General features: G+C 40.7%; 1 non-coding gene across 1 annotated transcript; it reads right to left on the bottom strand.

Moving 5' to 3' along the window:
* Positions 1-2,352: 2,352 nt before the first annotated feature.
* Positions 2,353-2,424, bottom strand: TRNAC-GCA (transfer RNA cysteine (anticodon GCA)). Its single transcript has one exon. It is a non-coding gene; the product is annotated as a tRNA-Cys (tRNA).
* Between the last annotated feature and the right edge of the window lie 14,564 nt (positions 2,425-16,988).

Here is a 16,988-nt window from a genome sequence, read left to right as displayed (position 1 = left end):
TGGAATTTATCCCACTTATGCAAGTCTGATCCAACATTTGAAAACCAATTAATGTAATCCATCACATCAACAGACTAAAACAAAAAAAGAGAGAGAGAAATCATTTGACTATACCAATAGATACCTGCCTCCTGAGAAATCTGTATGTAGGTCAAGAAGCAATAGTTAGAACTACACATGGAACAACAGACTGATTCAAAATTGGGAAAGGAGAACATCAAGACTGTATATTGTCACCCTGCTTATTTAACGTATATGCAGAGTACATCATGTGAAATGATAGGCTGGATGAAGCACAAGCCGGAATCAAGATTGCCAGGAGAAATATCAATAACCTCAGATATGCAGATGACACCACTCTTACAGCAGAAAGCGAAGAAGAACTAGAGAGCCTCTTGATGAAAGTGAAAGAGGAGAGTGAAAAAGCTGGCTTAAAACTCAACATTCGGAAAACTAAGATCATGGCATCTGGTCCCATCACTTCATGGCAAATAGACGGGGAAACAATGGAAACAGTGACAGACCTGACTTTCTTGGGCTCCAAAATCACTGCAGATGGTGGCTGCAGCCATGAAATTAAGACTCGTTTCCTTGGAAGAAAAGCTATGACCAATCTAGACAGCATATTAAAAAGCAGAGACATTACTTTGCCAACTAAGGTCCGTCTAGTCAAAGCTATGGTTTTTCCAGTAGACATGTATGGATGTGAGAGTTGGACTGTGAAGAAAGCTGAGTGCTGAAGAATTGATGCTTTTGAACTGTGGTGTTGGAGAAGACTCTTAAGAATCCCTTGGACTGCAAGGAGATCCAACCGGTCCATCCTAAAGGAGATCAGTCCAGAGTGTTCATTTGAAGGACTGATGCTGAAGCTGAAACTCCAATACTTTGGAGAACTGACTCATTTGAAAAGACCCTGATGCTAGGAAAGATCGAAGGCGGGAGGAGAAGGGGATGCCAGAGGATGAGATGGTTGGATGGCATCACCGACTTGATGGACATGAGTTTGAGCAAGCTCCGGGAGTTGGTGATGGACAGGGAAGCCTAGCGTGCTGCAGTCCATGGGGCTGCAAAGAGTCAGACATGACTGAGCAACTGAACTGAACTAAAGAAAAAGCATTTAACAAATTCCAACACCCACTCATGACAAAAAGCCTCAATAAACTAGGAACAGAGGAAAACTTCCTCAATTGGATGAAATTATCTGTTAAAAATAAACAAACAAAAAACACTACACTTAACATCATACTTCATGGCGAGAAACTCAAAGCTTTCCCACTAAGATCAGACAAGACAAAAGTGTCCCCTCTCACCACTTCTTTTCAACATTGTGCTGAATGTCCTTGCTAATACAATAAGACAGGAAAAGGAAGTAAAGGGAATACAGATTGGAAAGAAAGACAAAAACTGTCTTTGTTACAGATGACAAGATTATCTAGAAGCTCTGAAGAGATCAATCAAGAACTCCTGGAATGAGTGATTACAGCAGGGCTACAGGACACAAAATTAATGAGTCACTTTGCTACATACTAAACAACCAGTAGGGCTTCCCTGGTGGCTCAGAGGGTAAAGTGTCTGCCTGCAATGCAGGAGCAGAGAAGGCAATGGCACCCCACTCCAGTACTCTTGCCTGGAAAATCCCATGGATGGAGGAGCCTGGTAGGCTGCAGTCCATGGGGTCGCCAAGAGTCGGACACAACTGAGCAACTTCACTTTCACTTTTTACTTTCATAGATTGGAGAAGGAAATGGCAACCCACTTCAGTGTTCTTGCCTGGAGAATCCCGGGGACGGGGGTGCCTGGTGGGCTGCCATCTATGGGGTCGCACAGAGTCAAACACGACTGAAGTGACTTAGCAGCTGCAGCAGCAATGCAGGAGACCTGGGTTTGATCCCTCGGTGGGGAAGATCCCCTGGAGAAGGAAATGGCAACCACTCCAGTATTCTTGCCTGGAAAACCCCATGGATGGAAAAGCCTGGTAGACTACAGTCCATGGGGTCCCAAAGAGTTGGACACAGCTGAGCGACTTCACTTTCAAACAACCAGTAAGTATAATTTGAACTTAAAAACACAATACCATTAACATTAGCATGCCTAAAGTGAAATTTTTAGGTAAAACCTAACAAAATATACATAGGATCTATATGAGAAAAAATACAAAATTCTAATGAATAAAAGCAAAGAACTAAATAAATAAAAAGAGAGACAGTCCATGTTCATGGGTGAAAGTGATGTCGCTCAGTCGTGTCCGACTCTTTGCGACCCCATGGACTGTAGCCTATCAGGTTCCTCCGTCCATGAGATTTTCCAGGCAAGAGTGCTGGAGTGGATTGCCATTTCCTTCTCTAGGGGATCTTCCCTACCCAGGAATCGAACCTGGGTCTCCTGCATTGCGGGCAGACGCTTTACCGTCTGAGCCACCAGGGAAGCCCTGGTGTTCATGGGTAGGAAGACAATATTGTCAGGATATCAGTTCTTCCCAATCTAAATTACAGACTCAATGCAAACCTAATCAAATCCCAGAAATTTATTTTATGGATGTCAAAAACTGATTCTAAAGTTTATATGGAGAGGCAAAGACCAGAATAGCCAACACAATATTGAAGAAGAGCAAAATTGGAGGACTAATGCTACTCAACTTCAAGACTTATTATAAAACTATAGTAATCAAAACAGTGTGGAATCGGCAAAAAAAAAAACACAAATAGATCAATGGAACAAAGTAGGGAGTCCCAGAATAGGACCACATAAACATAGTCAACTAATCTTTGAGAATGGAGCAATACAATGAAGCAGAGAAAGCCTTTTCAACAACTATGTATCTCAGAGGATTTGATGAAGGGTTTTATAACAGCGGTTCAAAGGTGGGGTCTCTGATAAGATTAGGGTGTGAGCAGGGCTTGTAGTCCTTTAATCTCAGGTGGTCTGGATCTCAATCTTCATGAGCTTCTCTGGTCCCTTTAATCTTATTCTTGCCTGGAGAACCCCAGGGACAGAGGAGCTTGGTGGGCTACAGTCCACGGGGTTGCAAAGAGTCCAACACGACTGAGCGACTTCATTTTCACTTTCAGGTGGTTTCTTGGCTGCTTCTCCCTTGATTAGCAACTGTTGGAATCCACCCTTTTGAACTCAGGGAAGGTCATGGAAGCTGGAGTCTTACCTACAAGAAACGGGGGGAGAGAAAGGGCTCTGTGCCTGGGAGCCCCACAGGGCCCTACTCAGTTTCACACTCTTCACAAAAAATTCACTCAAAGGATCATAGACCTAAAATTTAAATGCAAAACTCTAAAAGTCTTAGACAATAATATAGGAGAAAACCTAAATGACCTTTGGTACAGTGATGCAGTTTTGGATATAACATCATAGGCATGATCCACAAAAGAAATAATTGCAAAAGATTTCAAGAGAATGAGAAGACTAGCCAAAGGCTGGGAGAAAATATTTACAAAAGACATTTCTGATAAAGGATTTCTACCCAAAATATACGAAGAACTCTTAAAACTCAACAATAAGAAAACAACTCAATTATAAAATGAGCCTAAGAGCTTAACAGACACCTCACCAAAGAAGATATACAGATGAAAAATAAACATATGAAGACATTCCACATCATATATTATTAGGGGAAATGCAGAAGTAAACAACAATGATATACTACTATGTACATGTTAGAATGGCTAAAATTTGGAACACAGAGAACACTAAATGCTGGTGAGTTTGTAGAGCAATGGGAACTGTCACAAATTGCTGGTGGGAATGCCAAATGGTAAGCCACTGTGGAAGACAGGTGGTTTCTTACAAAACTACACATACTTTTACCATATGATCCAGCAATCACACTCCTTGGTATTTACCCACATAAAAACTTGCACGTGAATGTTTATAGCAGCTTTATGCATAATTGCCAAAACTCGGAAGCAGCCAAAATGTTCTTTAGTAGGTAACTGGATAAACTGCGGTACATCCAGACAATGGAATTCTTTCCAGTGCTAAAAGAAGTAAGCAACTGAGTCACAGAAAGAAATGGAGCAAAATTAAATACATGTTACTAAGTGAAAGAACCCAATCTGAAAAGGTTATATACTGCATGATTCCAACTCTATATGATATTTTGGAAAAGGCAAAACTATGGAAATAGTAAAAAGATCAGGGGTTGGAGGAAGGGAGGGATGAATAGGCAGAGCACAGAGGATTTTAGGGCAGTAAACCTACTCTGTATGATATTGTAATAGCGGATACATCAAACCCATAGAATATGCAACACCAAGAATGAACCCTAATGTAAACTAGGGACGTTGGGTGATAATGGTAACAAATGTACTACTTGGGTATTGGGGAAGGTTATGTGTATGTGGGGGCAGGGAGTTTATGGAAAATCTCTGTACATGCCCCTCAATTTTGCTGTCAACCTAAACTGCTCAAAAAATAAAGGTTTAAAGAAAAATGATCAAATTCAAATATGTATATATATATATATATATATATATATATATATATATACATAACTTGCATACATATTTTTCAAAAGATAAAAGGCAGATTGGGAAAAATATTTGTAACATGTTAAATGTGATTAATATCATTCATCTCAAAGTACATCTATACATCAATAAAAAAGAAACACAGTAGAAAAATCAGTAATAGATTAGAATGCAATCTCACAATATAAGAAGTATAAATGGAAAATAAATATGATACATGAAAAAATAGTTGCATGAATAATAAGAAAAATGACTTCCCAAGTTGTCTGCCCACACCTACTGTCCAACTGCCTGACTGAAATTTAAGAGGATAACAAGTCACCAAGGACTCCAGAGGAGGAGATGGAAGCTTGGGGCCATCAGAAGATGTTTAAAGAAATGGTCTCCAAAGATCTTAGGATTTATGAAGGTGAGAAGAAGCAGCTAGCAGCAGCTTCAGGAGTAAGCTATCAGAGAGGGCAGGGGCTAACAAGATGAGCTCTTTAAAAAAAAAAAAGATGAGCCCTTGTATGTTAGCTAATATTTCTGGCTTCATTTTGTTGATTCTTTTTCACTCCTGGTTTGGTTTTCATAGGCCACTTTATGGTATCTTATTAATCTTATAAACTGCCTTACATATTTGCAACATTTTTAGAATGGTCAATCTAATCAATTTAGAATGTAGAATAAAATGAATGAATAATTTACTCATCAAATGGTGAAATGAATGAGTGGTTGAATAAAAAATGCGACCAAAGAGAAATTTCCTCAAAGTGATTTGGTAGAACAGAAATGCCAGAGAGTCTGAGAAAGAACCACTTTAGCATTACTGGACAATAAGCAAGACTGCAGATCTCGAGAGAAAAGGATGCATGAGGATTAAGAGATATACCAGATTGCTGAAAGGAGCACTGGCCCTGTGTCAGCAGAACTCATAGCCCTGTTAAAATATATATTGTGTATATAAGTATAGAAAAAGTATAAGTTATAGTTAGCATAGGGATTCCCAGGTGGTGCAAGTGGTAAAGAATCTGCCTGACAATGCAGGAGACTCAGGATACATGGGTTCGATCCCTGGGTTGAGAAGATCCCCGGAGTAGGAAAATGGCAACCCACTCCGATATTCTTGCCTGGGAAATCCCATGGACAGAGGAATGTGGCAGGTACAATCCATGGGGCTGCAGAGAGTCAGACAAGACTGAGTGACTAAGCACACATGCACATGTAGTTAGGATAAGTTAACTGCTATAGTGAATAAGCTCCCAAATATATAATGGCTCAAACTCAACAGAATTTTGTTTCTTACTCATGAAACAGCACTGAACAAGTGAGCAAGTTGGCCAAACAGTCATTCAGGGAGTCCAAGCTGATGGAGGTGCTGCAGCATTCAACAGAGGCTTCCAAGGTTGTTCTAGAATCAACTCAGTCTAACCAGCCAGAAAGGGAAGAAGCATGGAACTTGCAAGAGGTTTAGATGAAGCACTGTGGAAACCAATTTCAGATAAAACTCAGGCACATGACCACACCTAACTACAAAGGAGGCAGGGAAACATAGTCTAGCTCTGTGCCCAGAATGAAGAGGAGAATGTGGATTTGGGTGAGTCCCTAGTATTTCCTGTCACAGATCATTAGCAAGCCTAAAAAGTCAGATTTGAATACGGAACCTCAATAAATCCTGAGCTCCACATTGTGGTTCCTCTTCTCAGGAGACTGGGAACATGTGTCAAACAGCTGTTCAAGAGTTACTTTAGTAATAAAGTCTGGATGAGAATTCTACCTCCTGAAATTCTACTACTGGGAGCTTTTTCAGGGAACTTCTCCCAGCCCAGTTGCTCTTGTTGTTTGCTAAATTGAGTCTGACTCTTTGCGATCCCCTGGACTGTAGCATGTCAGGCTTCCCTGTCCTTCACTATCTTTCAGAGTTTGCTCAAACTCATGTCTCACTGGGGCTTCTCAGGTGGCGCTAGTGGTAAAGAACCCACCTGTCAATGCAGGAGATGTAAGAGACACAGGTCTGATACCTGGGCCAGGAAGATCCCCTGGGGGAGAGCACAGCAACCTACTCCAGTTTTCCTGCCTGAAGAATCCCACGGACACAGGAGCCTGGCAGGCTGCAGTCCATAGGGTCACACAGAGTCGGAAATGACGGAAGCGACTCATCAGGCAAGCATGCATGTCCATTGAGTTGGTGATGCCACCCAACCACCTCAATCTCTGTTATCCACTTCTCCTCCTGCCCTCAGCCCAGTATAGAAACACAAGGAAAGCCCATCCCTACAGTGATGAAAGTGAAAGAGGAGAGTGAAAAAGTTGGCTTAAAACTCAACATTCAGAAAACTAAGATCATGGCATCTGGTCCCATCACTTCATGGCAAATAAATGCGGAAACAATGGAACAGTGACAGACTTTATTTTCTTGGGCTCCAAAATCACTGCAGATGGTGGCTGCAGCTAGGAAATTAAAAGATGCCTGCTCATTGGAAGAGAAGCTATGACCAACCTAGACAGCACATTAAAAAGCAGAGACATTACTTTGCCAACAAAGGTCCATCTAGTCAAAGCTATGGTTTTTCCAGTAGTCATGTATGGATGTGAGAGTTGGACTATAAAGAATGTTGAGCACCAATTGATGCTTTTGAACTGTGGTGTTGGAGAAGACTCTTGAGAGTCCCTTGGACTGCAAGGAGATCCAACCAGTCCATCCTAAAGGAAATCAGTCCTGAGTGTTCATTGGAAGGACTGATGCTAAAGCTGAAACTCCAATACTTTGGCCACATGATGCAAAGAACTGACTCATTTGAAAAGATCCTAATGCTAGGAAAGATTGAAGGTGGGAGGAGAAGGGGATGACAGAGGATGAGATGGTTGGATGGCATCACTGACTCAATGGACATGAGTTTGAGTAAACTCCAGGAGTTGGTGATGGACAGGGAAGCCTGGTATGCTGCAGTCCATGGGGGTTGCAAAGAGTCAGACACGACTGAATGACTGAACTGAACTGAACTGAACAGTGTATTTTAAGAGAGTCACCATGGTATGAAGGAGAAATAAGAGCTGGAAGATTGACTATAGTTGTCAATAGGGGAGATTATTCTGTGCAGCCTTGAGGATTCATGGAGAGAATGCCATGCTGATGTCGATCTTTGTTAAACCACTGATCAATCTTTTGCAGAAGCACATTTAAAAAAAAATATTATGTCTATTGTTCACTTCTGCCTTGCTATGGTAAGGCTATTTCCACGCTGAGTGGGAGAAATAAAAGAACAGCTACACCACATCTCTTAACCATGAACCTTAGTAGGCACCCATTTTGCTAAAAAGAAGAAATCAATTTTTTGTCTTACAAGAAAGATAAAGCTCATTTAAAATGAAATATTAGGAATACCTATTTAAATGCAAATTGAACTACAGCATTTATATGTGTCAATTAAAACCCCTCAAAGAATTTTCCTGAAATATTAACATTTACTTAGGTGAAATTTTTGTTTTAAAGAAAGCAATTCACAATTTAAAACTGTCCTGAATTTCATGGCACTGTTTAAAAAAATAAATCTTTGTTAGTTCTGGTAATATTAGACTTAAGGAACTGATTTAGTTTCAGCATGAAAAACATAACTCTTTGGCCCATCCAAGAAATGCCATACTGAGGATTTTGCCCCAGGTGGGCACCCTGTCAGAAAAACCAAGGTGAGCAGCGACTGTTGACACCCACAACACAATCTAAGAATAATGAAAAGCTAATATTCACTGAGTATCTACTGATGGTGCCAGGCATTTTCTTCTTCAGATTATGTCAGTTGGTCTCCACAGTCCCCCAGAGAGAAAAGTGGATAAATGTTCCTATCCTATTTTAACAGATGAGGAAACCAAGTATCAGAGAAGTAGCAGCTGATCCTCAGTTTCACAACTAATAAGTGGTAAATCCAGAATTCAAAGTCGTGTGTGTTTTATTACAAAGCCCATAGTTCTAATCACTCTTCTAGGCTGGTTGAATATTCATTAGAATGACTGATGCTGAAGTTGAAGCTCCAATACTTTGACCACCTGATGCAAAGACTCAACTCATTGGAAAAGACCCAGATGCTGGGAAAGATTAAGGGTAGGAGGAGAAGGTGGTGACAAAGGATGAGATGGTTGGATGGTATCCTCGACTCAGTAAACACAAGTTTGAGCAAACTTGAGGAGAGAGTGAAGGACAGGGAAGCCTGGTATGCTTTACTCCATGGGATCGCAAAGAGTTGGACAACTTAACAACAGCAAAGCTGACTCACATATGTCTAGCTTAGTGTCTTCCCAGTCAGATGCTTTTCCCATTCTGTATGGAGGTCAAGACTCCTTGGACTGCTCCTGCAAGCTGTGAGTCTTTTTCAATGCTGTAATAACAGCCACTGACCCTGCTAAGAAATTCCACCTGCTGACTGGAACCATGTCATTTGAATGGTCTGCCATTTGAGCCTGTTAATTTCCTCTTCTAATCAAGGAAGGCTCTTATATTATTACACACACAGACATGATTGACCTTACTGGATATACAAGGAACCACAACTGGATTCTGCCCACCAGCACTCACTACTTTTCTCTCCCCACAAGTTGCTTACAGCTGCTCACTGACCCTAGCAATTCCTTTAAAAGATGATCAGGCCTTTAGTCCACAATTGCAGCATAGAATGATGGTAGAACAGATATGAGATAAGGAAAGCAAATTACCTTAAATTTATTTTTTAAAAAAACCCACCCTGACTATAGCAGATCTTTTTGCAGATAATGTTTTTATGTGAGAAAAGGAAAATAGTTAGAAAATAATACAATAGAACATCAGCTGGCTCCGCCTTTTCCCAGACCATAACAGACATCACTAATAGAATCCAGCACAATTTCCTTCTGAACTTGACAATCTTCTCAACATGGCATCCTAATAATAGTTGATATGTATGATTGGACCCAGTTTATCCACTCCAGGTATAAAAGAACACAGGAATCCTTCTGCATGAAAAAGTGAGTGTTCTGGGGCTACTGAAGTTGGCAAAAGCTGTGGAAAGGAAAGGCTGGAATCCCCATGACATATTTGACTGACTTCCCAATTTTGTCTTCAATCTATTGAGGAGTCATAACACTGTTCATGAAAGGCATCATTGAATTGAATACTAAACTATGTTAAATAAGCAAAAACAAAAAAGGAAGGGAAGGAAAACAGAAAGGAAAAAAACAGAACATAAATAATAAAATGATAGGTCCAAGTTCAAATATATCAATAATTACATTAAATGTTCAAAATATACCAGTTAAAACAGAGGTTACCAGATGGATGATGGATTTAGAAAGAATAAAAATATGAGATTATATGCTGTCTATAAGAAATTCACCTCAAATATAATGACATAGCTAGGTTAAAGTGAAAGAAAAGAAAACCATCTACCTTCTGAAAATGTTTGCAAAATACAAAATGAAATACTAGCAAATGGAATCCAGCAGTATATATATATTCATGTGTGTGTTTGTGTGTGTGTGTGTGTGTGTGTTCAGTTGCTTCAGTCATCTCAGACTCTTTGTGACTCTATGGACTGCCAGGCTCCTCTGTCCATGGGAATTCTGCAGGCAAGAATACTGGAGTGGGTTGCCATGCCCTTCTCCAGGGAATCTTCCTGATTCAGGGATCAAACTTGCATCTCAGCATCTTCTGCATTGCAGGCAAATTCTTTACCCATTGAGCCACCCGGGAAGCCCATATACATAAATTTGTGTATATATATATATATATATATATATATACACATACATACACACACACACATACACACACACACACACACACATATATATAGTATTTCAAAAAAAATCACTTCAACAAATTCAATATTCATTCATGACAAAAGCTCTCAACAACTGAAACAGAATGGAACTTCATCAACTTAATAGAAGGTAGCGTTATTGGCTGAATTGTGTCCCTTGCAAAATTTGTACTTGGAAGCCCTAATCTCCAGTACCTCAGAATGCAACTACATTTGGAGACAAGCCTTTGAGGTGGCACACCATGATCTTATAGTGGTTAGTACTCTGCATTGTGGAGAAAAAGTTGGCTTAAAGCTCAACATTCAGAAAAATAATATCATGGCATCTGGTCCCATCACTTTATGGGAAATAGATGGGGAAACAATGGAAACAGTGACAGACTTTATTTTTGGGGGCTCCAAAATCACTGCAGATGGTGACTGCAGCCATGAAATTAAAAGATGCTTACTCCTTGGAAGGAAAGTTATGACCAACCTAGATAGCATATTAAAAAGTAGAGACATTACTTTGCCAACAAAGATCTGTCTAGTCAAGGCTATGGTTTTTCCAGTAATCATGTATAGATGTGAGAGTTGGACTGTGAAGAAAGCTGAGCGCCAAAGAATTGATGCTTTTGAACTGTGGTGTTGGAGAAGACTCTTGAGAGTCCCTTGGACTGCAAGGAGATCCACCCAGTCCATTCTAAAGGAGATCAGCCCTGGGTGTTCTTTGGAAGGAATGATGCTAAAGCTGAAACTCCAGTACTTTGGCCACCTCATGCGAAGAGTTGACTCATTGGAAAAGACTGTGATGCTGGGAGGGATTGGGGGCAGGAGGAGAAGGGGACAACAGAGGATGAGATGGCTGGATGGCATCACTGACTCAATGGATATGAGTTTGAGTGAACTCTGGGAGTTGGTGATGGACAGGGAGGCCTGGCGTGCTGCAATTCATGGGGTTGCAAAGAGTCGGACATGACTGAGCAACTGAAATGAACTGAACTGAACTGAACTCTGCATTGTGTAGATAGGTGATTTAAAGAGGTGATTATGTTAAAATGAAGAAAGGATAGGCCCTAATCCAATCTGGATGGTGTCTTTATAAAAAGAAATTTGGACACACAAGGAAACACCAGGGACGTGCACACAGAGGAAAGACCATGTGAGGACATAGAGAAAAGGCAGGCAGGTGCAAGACAAGGAGAGAGGCCACACAAGAAATCAGACCTGCTGACACCTTCTGAGACTTCCAGCTTCTAGAACAGTGAGAAATAAAATTTCTGTTGTTTAAGCCACCCAGTCTGTGGTACTCTGTTATGGCACCCTTAACACAAGATACCTACAAAATAATACAGGAACCTATAACTAACACTGTATCTAAGGATGAAAGATTGAGTGGTCCCCCCAGCCTCCAGCCCAAAATCAGGAACAAGAATGTCTGCTCTCCTAATCTAGTGTGAATAGGCATATGAAGAGGAGAGTCTGTGATTTATCAAGATAATTCCATAGATCTTATTCATCCCCTCACCTCAACCCCCTCCACCAGACCAACTCCAACACCAACACACAAATACACACACACAGACACAAATCATGCCTATTATTTGAATGTCCTTTTTAAAACTAATTTTCATCCAAATTATCAAAATAGTTGCTTCAATTCGCTTTGAATGGACATATGCCATCTTGGGCATAATGAGAAGAAGGAAAAGGGAATCAAATTAACAGCAAGATTGTGAGGTCTGCAAAAGGAAATTTTTTTAAAGAAAAAATAATTTTAATGTGCTAATAGATGAAAATTGCAACCCACACATCCTTGCCATGTTGGGAGGGTCAGGGTACGTTTCTAACAGCACTGTGTTCTCTGGTCATAATGTTATTATCTGTATCATAATTCAAGAAGAATAAAAATATAATGATTTAAAACATATAAATCTTCTTAGAAATCTCAGTTTGGGGCAATTTATTTGGAGGTTTCTTTTCTCCCCACATATAAGGTATCTGAGAAATATAAAACTGTGTCTACCAAGTGCCACTTCACACCTACTCTTACAAAATGTGAAAACTCTAACTGGAGACATTACATGTAGGCTACTTAACCTATGAGTGAGCCGGTTTACATGCTATATGTGCACTAGATGAACATTGAAAAGGTAGTTTTAAAGAAAATAAGGACTGTGTCCTGAACTTCTGTTTTCCCTAGAGGTTTTTTAAATAATGCCTTCATCTCTTCCCCATTTTCCAGTTGTCTTCTCCAGCGCCACAGCCATAATTTAGCAGTATTATGTGCTGTCACTTCTGTGTTAGTAAACACCAGGACTTGCTGCGTAATTATAAAATAACCTCATAATGAAATGCAGTGAAGAGTTCTAATTACATCTTAATGTTGCTTAACAACTATTCTACTTTAAAATGTGAATTTTCCAACCATGTATCCTAATGAGTTATCAGAATGTATTAGCTCTCCCCGAAAATGTACAAATAAGAAGGTAGACATAGACGATTACCACCAGCATGCATGTGTGTGAGAACACTTATGTATTCAAAATTAATATACTACCTTAAAAATTCTTAAAATATAAAAGCACATCAAAATGCTGCAACAACTGCAGGGCATGATTTTTTTTTTAACTCATATTTCACTTTGAAGGAGGAAAAAATGCGAAATTATTCTCCAAAGCAAAAGATTACAGTTAAAGCTGTCTTCTTAGAATAGAGGACAAATACAAGTTAAACTAAAAACATCCACACTTTTTCATAAAAACACAGAGCTAAAAGAAAACTCACTGTGTGATCTAGGAAATAAGACTTCCCATTTACTTTATTCTTTAAAAATTTCCAAGAAGGACTCCTCCCATATTTTATTGTTCTGTCTTTTCACGGCATCCTTCTAAGCATTTATATAAACCCCTTAGTTACTGACATAGGAAGACATGGTAAAAACCTGTTATTCATTTCTTCACAGGAAAAACGTCACAATCCTCTCTTCTTCCCTTGCATTGCCAGAATAAACAAGTCTAATCCATTTGTTTTTGGAAAACACCAATCCCCCAAATCTTCTACCACTACCTGCTGAAATCTGCTCTAGTTCCTCCTCACACTTCTTTTCATTTTATTTTAAAATATTTTATTTATTTATTTTTGGCTGTGCTGAGTCTCCATTGCTGCTTTTCTCTAGTTGTGGAGAGCAGGGGCTACTCTCTGGTTGCCGTGCACAGGCTTCTCATTGCAGTATCTTCTCTTGTTGCCACGCACAGACTCCAGGGTGTGCAGGCTTCAGTAGTTGCGGCTCCCTGGCTCTAGAGCGCAGGCTCAGTAGTTGTAGTGCCTGGGCTTAGTCGCTCTTTGGTATGTGGGATCTTCCCTGATCAGGAATCAAACCTGGGTCACCTGCATTGGCAGGCTGATTCTTTACCACTGACTTTCCAGGGAAGACCCCCTCCTCACACTTCTGTCAAACCATTTAAATTGCTACTTCTACTCATAAGGCCTAATTAATGCCCTTTCAGATATAAAAAAATTTTTAATGCAATTACATTAAGCCCAGTGAGGGTATTGCCCATAGAATTCTGCAAAATGTGCTCCAGCTTTGTACTTCCTATCAGCTTATGCAGAGCTAACATAAGTGTTGCCATTGATTCACTGGAAGTCTTTATTTCCATTATCCAAGTTTTGGGGTTATTAGGGATATGAAACTCTGAGTCTTAAATATCTCCCTCCCCACACTCACATAAGTTGTTAAAGCTGCTCTTAATGAAGGTATTTGTTTACAGGTGATTCTAACAAGATACACTGGAAATCTTGCTTCTCTGCCTACGCCAAGTAAATAGAAGAAATAACATCTCTTAGTTTTTTTGATTCTCTTTGGTCAAGTCTATCAAAGCAACAAGGCTAGAAGTTCTGAGAATGCATTCTAAACATGTTCAGTTGATGGGAGAGAGAAGGAAGAAGAGGAGAGAAGACACCTCGGGCATCACTCAGACGTCTCATGTTCATTCCCTTAACTTTGCAGTGCTACAGTAGCTGGACAGGGAGCTTTCTGTCTGTGTACAGAGAACTGTCTGCATCATGCAGAACCAACGTGATGTTGAACTCTGCTAGGCACCATCACTAGGCAGTTTTCAGCGTCATAGTGCTCCAGGACACAAGCTTTTGGAGTCACGCTGGAGTTTCAGCTCAGCTCTGCTGCTTGCTAATTGCGTTACCTTGAGCAATATGCTTAGTCTCAGTCTCCATTTCATCATCTATAAACTGAGACTAATAACACTCACCTCACAAGATTATTGGAGATTAAATTTGAACAATGAATAAAAGGAGGGGGAGGAGACATTTCAGTCTAAGAAAGCAGCATAGGCAAGTGCAAACCTGCAGGAAATACATCATGTGTAGAAGATGCTGAGATCTAAGATGGAACTAGAGGATAGAGTAGGAAGGACAGAGCAGCAGACAAGATCGAACCACTCAGGGGACCATTCAAAAGCAAGAGTCAGGAAGCTCTTCTTCAAATTCTATCTCCACTCCTAAAGGTCATGAGACCACGAACAAATTTCTTATCTTCCCTGAGACTCACTGTCCTCATTTGTAAAATATGGGCAGTTTGTGCTTCTATTCAAGCTGTCCTTCCAACAAGACTACCCATTCCCACTGCTCTCAGCCTAACTCTAATAAGATCCTTTAAGATCTAGGATGCCTGCCCTCCTTTGAATCCCTGTTGTTTGTACCCCTGGTATATCACAGTAATTAACCTCTTAAATTCTAATTAATTAAGCAATTACCTAAACAACTTTATACCATTATAAATCATAATTTATAACAGATCAGTTTATATCTCCTCTGTGCTGGGCTGGGCTCAGTCGCTCAGTTGTGTCTGACTCTTTGTGACCCCATGGACTGTAGCCTGCCAGGCTCCTTTGTCCATGGGGATTCTCTAGGCCAGAATACTGGAGTGGGTTGCCATCCCCTCCTCCAGGGGATCTTCCTGACCCAGGGATCGAACCCAGGTCTCCTGCATTGCAGGCAGATTCTTTACTGGCTGAGCCAACAGGGAAGCCCAAGAATACTGGAGTAGGTAGCCTATTCCTTCTTCAGAGGAACTTCTCGACCCAGGAATCGAACTGGGATCTCCTGCATAGCAGGTGGATTCTTTACCAGCTGAGCTACTAGCTATCTTCTCTACTAGACAGTGATTTCAGGTCAATTTTTGTGGCCATCACATTACATGACACATTACATGTCTCATAAGGCAAGAGACAGCTAAGTAAGCTAAGCTTGTATAAAGGAAGAAGAGAGAGAGAGACAGAGAAAGGGGATTGGGGGAGCAGATGTGTCCAAGAGGCAAAAGGAATCCCCTGAAGTGAGTGTGTGTTGTGAGCTTGACTGCAGTCTCCTCTCACCACTAAATCCCTATAGAGTCTCCATCACTCATTACCCTCTCATGCAAGCAAATTCTCAGCAGTGCAGGGTAAGGCACTGGATTGGAAAGATGGTGGCAATAATTATAATCATAGCTATTATCTGTGGATGGTGTATCACATATCAGGCCCTGGGCTACAGTACATCTTTTCAGTATTATATACAATGTTCCTTTTTTAATCACAAAAATGCAAGTCTTTGGTTGGTATAATGCTGTTATTTGAGTATTTTTTAAAAGTCTGAACCCTCATTCTGAGACTTAACCAGAGAATTACATGCTGCATTAAAATAAGTACTCTAGTCAAGAAGCATTCATTTAGAAAATTTTCTAACTATATCCCTCCCGTTTAAAACCCATAATCAATTATCTATCTAATTAATTGTTTTAATTCCCCCCCCTTTTTTTGGCTAATAATGAGGCCAAGCAACTTTTTTTTTATATCATTAGTCATTTATACTTGTCCCACCAGTCTGTCAGAGTCACGGGATGACCGGCAGACAGTGTGTGAGGGGTACTCAGGGAGATTGGTGCAAGAAGGGAGATCCCGCCAAAATGCCCAGCCCCTGGCTCAGAATCTGGCTCCTATTTCTCCTTCTCTCCTCCACCAAGGCCAGCCCCCACCTCTCAAAGAGTAACACAGAGTTGGACAGGACTGAGCACAAACACATGCATGTATGCTTGCACTTCTTATTTTAATCAATATTAGACCGATTTAAAGGACCCCAGAGCCCTTTAGTACCAACAAAGCATAATTTCTGGGAACTTGGGAATGACAGTGAGGCTGGCACTGCAGGCCTGCTACAGGAGGCCGCATGCGTGTGCTAACTCGCTTCAGTCATGTCTGATTCTTTGTGACTCCATGGCCTGTAGCCAGCCAGGCTCCTTTGTCCATAGGATTCTCCAGGCAAGAATACTGGAGTGGGTTGCCATTTCTCCTCCAGGATATCTTCCTGACCCGGGGTTGAACCTGCGTCTCTTATGTCTCTTGCATTGGCAGGCAGGGAGGCCACAGGGGCACTAAAAACAGATGAATCCTATCACATCTCACAACCTACCTAGCAGAGACAACCGTTCTTTCTAGTCCAAATTCCAGAGTCTGTACCAAGCATTCATTTTGTTCTAATGTTAAAGGTAAATAAAACTGCTTCCAGTAATAAACTTTCCTGGTTTTTTTTTTTTTTTAAGTCTTCATTGATTTTTATTACCAAAGCAAATAAAGCGCTCATTTACTCTTGCTGTGCATGACCTATAGTTTCTTACTGGGAGCCCCTCTAGCCCTCTGCCCTCCAGCTTTCCTGACTGCAGGAGTGAGCTCACCGCTGCGCAGGCCAGCCTGGGAGGGAGGTCGTC

This window comes from Bos grunniens, chromosome 8 (genome assembly GCF_055505025.1).
Source record: "Bos grunniens cultivar Pamir isolate PY7600 chromosome 8, Bosgru_T2T1.0, whole genome shotgun sequence".
In the NCBI taxonomy this organism is placed as follows: domain Eukaryota; kingdom Metazoa; phylum Chordata; class Mammalia; order Artiodactyla; family Bovidae; genus Bos; species Bos grunniens.
The sequence above is the reverse complement of the archived record's forward strand: the minus strand, read 5'-3'. Positions and strand labels throughout refer to the sequence as shown.